Source organism: Mastigoproctus giganteus, chromosome 9 (assembly GCF_048544385.1).
Source record: "Mastigoproctus giganteus isolate SK-2022 chromosome 9, ASM4854438v1, whole genome shotgun sequence".
In the NCBI taxonomy this organism is placed as follows: domain Eukaryota; kingdom Metazoa; phylum Arthropoda; class Arachnida; order Uropygi; family Thelyphonidae; genus Mastigoproctus; species Mastigoproctus giganteus.
The window spans coordinates 173,406,342-173,413,652 of NC_143583.1; positions in this window are offsets into that span (position 1 = coordinate 173,406,342).

Here is a 7,311-nt window from a genome sequence, read left to right on the forward strand (position 1 = left end):
ATAACACAATATTCAAAAGGTGGTGGTATGTATTAAGCACCAAAATAACTGAACCTAAGAAGTATATCGTGTCTGTAATAGTTTGTTCTTTGATCCTGGTGAGTATGGGCTTGGCACACCCAGGGTCCTGAGCTGGATATCATTCTTCTCTTACTTGGTGATTTCCTTCTACTTCTGACTCTTATTCTCTCTCTCTCTCTCACATGCACAACTCAGAATTTTTTTTTTTTTTTTTTGGCTGGTGCAGCAAAAGCCTCAGGCTTCCTTGCACCATATGGCCAATTATAATAATAATAATATTTGCTTCTGCTGGATGAGAAGCTTGAATTTCTTAAGACAGCCATGCAACCCTCACCTAAAAACCACAACAAATATGGCCAACAATGTGTCCAATTAATTCGACCATGTTCTGAAAAAAGTTGAAAAGTTCTTTCTGTAAACTTGCATTACCTAGGTCTTTCAATACTTAAAATACTTGAAGCCATGCCTTTTTTTCCCTCCAATTCCTTAATGTCATCTGAATGTGGAAATAATATTTTCTTTACGCATACACTAGATAGAAGATGGAATTTTTAACCTCATTATAAAAACAGAAACTTTTAAACAAGATTGAATGTAGTGAAGAACATGACTAACGGTTTTCTGGCATTCTAATTTTTGTGTTCCCACAGTTAATGTTTTCTTATATAAAACATGATAATTGTATCTGGATTAAGATTTTTGTGTTCCTTCATTCAACTGATTCATAATTTTACTTAAAAATAAAAAAATTATGGATTTTTTGTGCACTGTTTTATGAAATAATATTAGTGTTTCTAATATTAGGGTATCTTTGAAAAGTCAGGATATTTTTCTTCTTTGGAGTGCATTTTGTCATCTTTAGAATCCATTTTGTTGCGAGTTTGTTTCCTAGAAACCTGTTTACCCAAGCAAGGGGTAATATTAAGCTGTGGATTACATTCATTAAGTAAATTTTGAAATGGTTCTCAGGATTGAAAAGAAATACTTCACGTTATTCTTATATACGATATCTGTACAGTTAAATTTCAGAGTATTTGCACTGAACATAGTTGTCAAATTATTCTGGAGGCAAGAGGGACAAAATTTACCTACTTTTTAGTGTTGAAAAAAAAAAACAATTGGAAATGCTCAATTAAAACTTAGTTCCTTATGTAAAGTTTTATTTTTCTATAAATTTGCAGTTAGTTTATAATAACATAGCAAGGTGGAAATTTATTGTCCATTATGGAAGTCTATTTAGAGAATCTGATTGTGCTACCAAATAAGAGGAGAGCCACACTAATAAAATATAACAACGGATGCAGGTATATACAAAAATATGAATACAGATTTCAATTATCATAATTAATAGTATTAATATAACATATCAGCAAGTGTTTCTGAAGATGGTCATCCATGGTGTTATAAAAATTTTTTAAAATCATAGTTAATCATAGTATGTTTAAACAGGTTTACATAGCAAAATCCCATAGTTCAGTATCTTAAATTATTTCATTTAGCAAACTACCATAGTCCAATATTTTTAAGTATCAGAATCTATTTTATCTATCTGCCAGTGTAGTTATTTGTATATATTAATTTAAACTAGTGCTGCACCAATATGCTTGTCAAAAGTTTTTTTTTTTTTCTTTTTCAGATGTTGTATTAACAACACTAATTCTTTGTCACACACCTATGGAAAATTTATGCCAAGAAATCAGAAATAAAGTATCACTGACTGATACGAGAAAGCATTGATAGTGGTAAATGATGCAAGGAAGCAAACTTATAAATCAGCAAAAGGGGGAGGGGGGGAGAGTTTTTACCACTCCGTTTTTTTTTTTTTTTTGTATGTGAGCTTGGTATGCGAGGCTGATGATATCATAAGGACAGCATTACAAATTACTGATACGAGAAAGCATTAATAGTGGTAAATGATTCAAGGAAGCAAACTTATAAATCAGCAAAAGGGGGGGGGGGGACCCTTACCACCTCATTTATCTTCACTAATAATTTGTCTAATTCTCTCTTAAATTTATTTAAACTATACACTTCCACACACTATGCAGAAGTTCATCCTAGAAAAATCACTCTTCGATTGAAAGCAAATTTTTGCATATCTCTCCTGTAATCATTCGCTTTAAATTTATGTCCCCTTGTCTGGGTGTGCACACTTTATCAATCCATTTAAAGCATTAAACACTTCAGTCAGATCTCTTCAGGGATGCAGGGACTTAGTTTGCAAGTGCTACAATTTTCAGAATTGAAGTTTTTCTTAGTAAATGAACCCTTTTGTGTCCTCGACTAATCTCGTTGCTCCTTTTTGCAGCCATTCCTATCCACATCCTCAAAACAAAATCTGGTATGCAAATTCATGATACAGCCTGACCATTGTTTTATACAAAAGGATAATCACCTCCTTGTGCTTCCTGACAAAATTTAAGACAAGAATCAAATGTGCCTGAATTGCAATGAAATGCAGTTATTATCTAAATTGTTTTCTTTTAGTTTGTTTTCCTTAGTATTAGTAGCAGTAAACTATGAAGGGAAGCATGTTTATACATCAGCAAAAAAAAAAAAAAAAAAAAAAAACTTCTCCCATATCACATCACCTTTCCATCCATTCCACCAATAAACTACTGCTTCAACCATCCTTCCTCAATTTAAGTTTATGCTCCCTCATGTTCTGTCTGAGTAAAAGTAAGGAAGCTATCAGTTTTAGCTTTCTCAATCCATTCACATTCATAAACACTTAATTCAGATCTCCTTGCAGGTGTCTAGTTTTCAGGCACCTGCAATTTGCAGAACTAAAGTTTTTCTTGGTAAGAGTAGCCCTGAGTGCCAAGCAAGTGACTATAGCAATTTCAAGGTGATTTCCATGTGTCTTCTATAAATTAGATGTTTATAGAGAGTATTCAAAGGATTCAATTGTATTAACTTCAAAAGGTATTTCAATTTTGCTCTTCTAAAGAACTAACAACATACAACTAACTCTACTAACCTGCTGACTAATAACCTTTTCACTTGGTCACTGCTCTTGCCTCTTATGGCAGGGCCAGAAAGTTGTAACAAAAAGGCCTCTGCCCCAGGGCTAAAAAGAGCAAAGACGAGTAGGCAGAATAGAGGCACTACTCCCCTGGACTTCAAAGAAGGCCATACCTAATTGCACAGAATAGGGTTCAGTGCTTGGCCCATTATTGTTTTCTATATTTATTGATGAGGGTGCTCTAGGCTTGATGTCTGAGTTTGCAGATGATACAAAGGTTCAGGATGGTTAATGACAGTAATCAAGGTATGTGCTACAAAAAGTTCTAGAAAAATTAGGTCGATAGGCTGAGAAGTGGCAATGGAACTTTAACATTGATAAGTGCTGTTGTTGTGTTTGGATTTTTCTGGTGCAAAGGCTACTTAGGCCATATTGCACCTATCATAATATTTAATACTAGTTTTGTTGGCTTCTAGGGAAGCAGTTAGAAACAGTAATATAAACCTATTCGTTTCAGAAAGAAGAAAAATTCTGTAAGGTTTGAATTTTTGCCTACGATATGGCTAAGTGACAATTCCTGTAAGTTTGAGAGAGAAGTGAATGAAATTAGATGAGAGTTGTTATACAAGGTGCATTCCAGGAGTATGTGTTTTATTGTGGCAGTACGAACACTGTGGAGGGTCATTACCTGATAACAGGAACAGATGGGTCAACCTCTTCTGATAACAGGTGGGTCTTGCCAGGACTACCTCTTCTTGTCTGTTTGTGCAGAAATCGGAGGCCCATAATTGCAGTGCAGGTTTAATTGCAAGGAGTTTGTTATGTATATGCGTTTGCCACTGAAGTGTCCATCGTTCCTTACATATATTTCGTATATGCATTTTGTAATCACTGAACAGGACCAGAAAATTCATTGGGACTGTGCTGGATGGATGCTTGGCAGCAGCATCTGCAATTTTGTTTCCTGGTATTTCAGAATGGCCTGGGATCCAGCAGAAGACAACCTTTTGCCAATGATCTCTGAGACGAATCAACTCTGATCTGATGAGCTGTAGTAATGGAGGAGTAGGTGGGGAAATCTTTTGCATTGCTAATAGGGCACTTTGCGAGTCTGTGTAGATTACGCTGTTTTGGATTGAGAGATGGAAAACGTTTTCCAGAGCAAGCTTTATGGCATATAATTCAGTGGTGTAACTACTGCATTCTGTTGGAAGTGATACTGAAATGGTAGCGTCGTGGAATACCGCTGCTGCACCTGTTACACTCTCAGGCTTTGATCCATCAGGATAACATTGTATATGTGCAGTGTGCAGCTGTTGGATGTTATTATCCATTAAGGAGTGTTTTCCCCATTGGTGGAAATAATTGTCACAAGACAGCATGATGACAGACCATGGAGGAATGTGATCTATAGGTTCTTGGACTTTATTGAGTTGTATATTCCAGTTTTCTGCTAGTCCCATTAAGCTAATACCTGCAGGCCTAGTTGCTTGTGGTTTGTTTCTATAAAAGGTCGTGAGTTGCAGATCATTAAATATTGACCAATTAGGATGGGTCGACTGGCTTTGGATCTTTGTTGCGTAGTTCAGTAATAACATCTTTCTTCTGATCTTTAGAGGAGCTTCATAGGCTTCTACATACAGACTTTGCACTGGAGATGTTCTGAATGCACCTAGGGCTATTCTAAGAGCTGAATGTTGAATAGGTTTGAGGCGAGATAAAGCACTTTCCCTAGCAGAATCGAAGACAAGCGCCATAGTCCAACCGAGATCTGATTATGGATCTATATAAGCGAAGCAAGGTGTAACAGTCTGCTCCCCAGGTTGTTGCTGATAATGCCGTGAGTATGTTCATTTTTTTTTTGACAAGCTGTCTGGAGATGTTCAATGTGTTTTTGATAGTTTAACTTGCTGTCAAAAATTAAGCCAAGCATACAAATACTATTTGCTATTGGAATAAGATGGTTATCTAATTGAAGTTCAGGATGTATTTTACGTATGGTACAGAAGTGAATGGCAGTCAATTTCTGGCTGGATAATCTGTAACCATTTTGTGTCATCCAGATCTGGATCCGATTTATTGATATCTGCAATTGTCTTTCAGTATAGTTCATGTTTTGAGAATGGCAGGAGATTGTGAAATCATCGGCATAAGGATATGAGTCCACTGTTTTTGGAATGAGTTCAGTTAAGTGATTAATTCTAATTGTGAATAGAGTGCCGCTGATGACAGACCCTTGAGAGATTCCTTCTTCTGGAAAAAGTTTTTAGACCGAGTTCCCCGATAACAAACTTGAAAGGACCTTTGTTGTAACAAATACAGGTGACCTCTGCTTAAAGCTGATAATTCGTTCCAGAAAAACAGAGCGCTAAATGAATCCGCACTAAGCGAGCGCCGCATTCCCCGTAAGGTAACATATGTATTTGTGAGTTGCGGTCAGTGCCACAGGATATTTTCTAATCAATAATAAACTGTAGTGAAAAGATGCACAAATGTCAGTCAAAATATTTATTATTCAAATATTTGTACATATAAAATATTCTGTATTACATACGTATATAATTATGTGGTAACTACTTACATATCAAAATTAAACTTAAAATTACAATTAAAATCATGAAAAATGTGTCGATTTTGGGTTGAACTTTGGCCCTCTTCCAAATAAAGTAAAAGGGGTATTAATTTTAAATCTCCGATCCTTCGCTGCTTTGAAACCAGGCATGCTTTTTCTTCTTTCGATATGACTTCTTTTAGGCATTAGTTTTTCCATAAAAGTCTTGCTTCATCTATGTTAAAAACTTGTTGAGAAGTATAACACATAATACCATTCTTCAATAATTTTAAGTTCTTTTTTAAAAGTTTCGGCTTCTTTTTCTTTTTTTAGGTAAGTTTTCTTCAGATCATCATATTGGCTAATCTCTTTCTCTCTCTTTTTTTTTTTTTTTAAATATTTAACTTAACTGAATTGGATATTATCTTCAATAAAATTAGTTAGTCTTTCATTTCATTTCATTTCAAGATAGTGGAACAGCTATCTTTCCCACTGCTACAATTAATTCTTTATTTTTTTATAATTGTTCTTACAGTTAAACTTGCAAGTCCTAAATTATGGCACGCATCCGCTTGTCGTTGACAGGAATTGATCCGGTTTAAAACATCTAATTTAATTTTCAAGTTCAGTCTTTTTTTTATATTTATAGTCTTTGTACTGCGCCCAGACGTTGTTGCTTAACTCTTCGAAAATGTAACTGCGTTGGTTGCATTAATTATGATACAATGTTCGAGTAAACTGTACGTTACGCACAATGTCTAATACTGTACTGAGTGATGACTAGACTTTGGATAAATGCATATAACGCGAATATTACAAGCAATATACTTGATATATTTTTTAAAATGTTGATCTCGGAACTACGTAACAAGTCACTGTACTGCAATTAAATTAGCGTGCGAGAAAATTTCACTGAGCGTGGGAAAATTTCTCAAATCGGTGTGGGAAACGTTTTAATGCTGTTTTGCTATTCATTTTCAAGCTATCGACTCCATCAAATGAAACGATTTCTTTAAATATGCCAAAAATGCAATCTGTAAAAGAGCATTATAGTGATCACTATAACGCTATATGCAAATTGCGTATAACGGGGGCCTGCTATATGGCAAATTTCCTCTCAGGCTGAGAGAATGTAGATCCTTTAAGATGCTGAAATGCCATGTGGTGTAAAAGGCTTTCTCAATATCTAGACAGCCCATAACGAGATGCTCCTTTTTGATGAATGCATTTCTGATGTTTGCTTCAGCTTTAATCATAAGGTCCAATGATGATCGATTTTTTTTTTTTTAATCCAAATTGATTGTTATTGATCAAATTTTGGGACTCAAGATACTAAGTCAGATGGCGACGAATCATTTTTTCGAGGGTTTTGCTCAGACAGCTGGTAAGTGAAATTGGTCTGTAGTTATGAGGAACAGAATAGTCTTTACCAGGTTTTGGGATAGCCAGTACATAGGAATAATTAAAATTGGTAGAGTAGTTAATGATCACTGTCAAGCTGAGCTTCTTCAGAGAGACCTAGATAGACTTCAAGAATGGTCAGAAAAATGGCAGCTGTGCTTTAATCCAACAAAGTGTAAGGTATTACACCTGGGAAACAGTAATCCCAAAATAACTTATTCACTTGGTGGAGCTCAACTAAACCCAGTACTGGAGGAAAGGGACTTGGGTGTTACGATACGGTCAGACATGAAATTCTCTGAGCATTGTAAACAGGTTGCAAGGAAGGCCCATGGTGTCCTATCGATGATCTATCGAACTTTTGCAAGTAGAG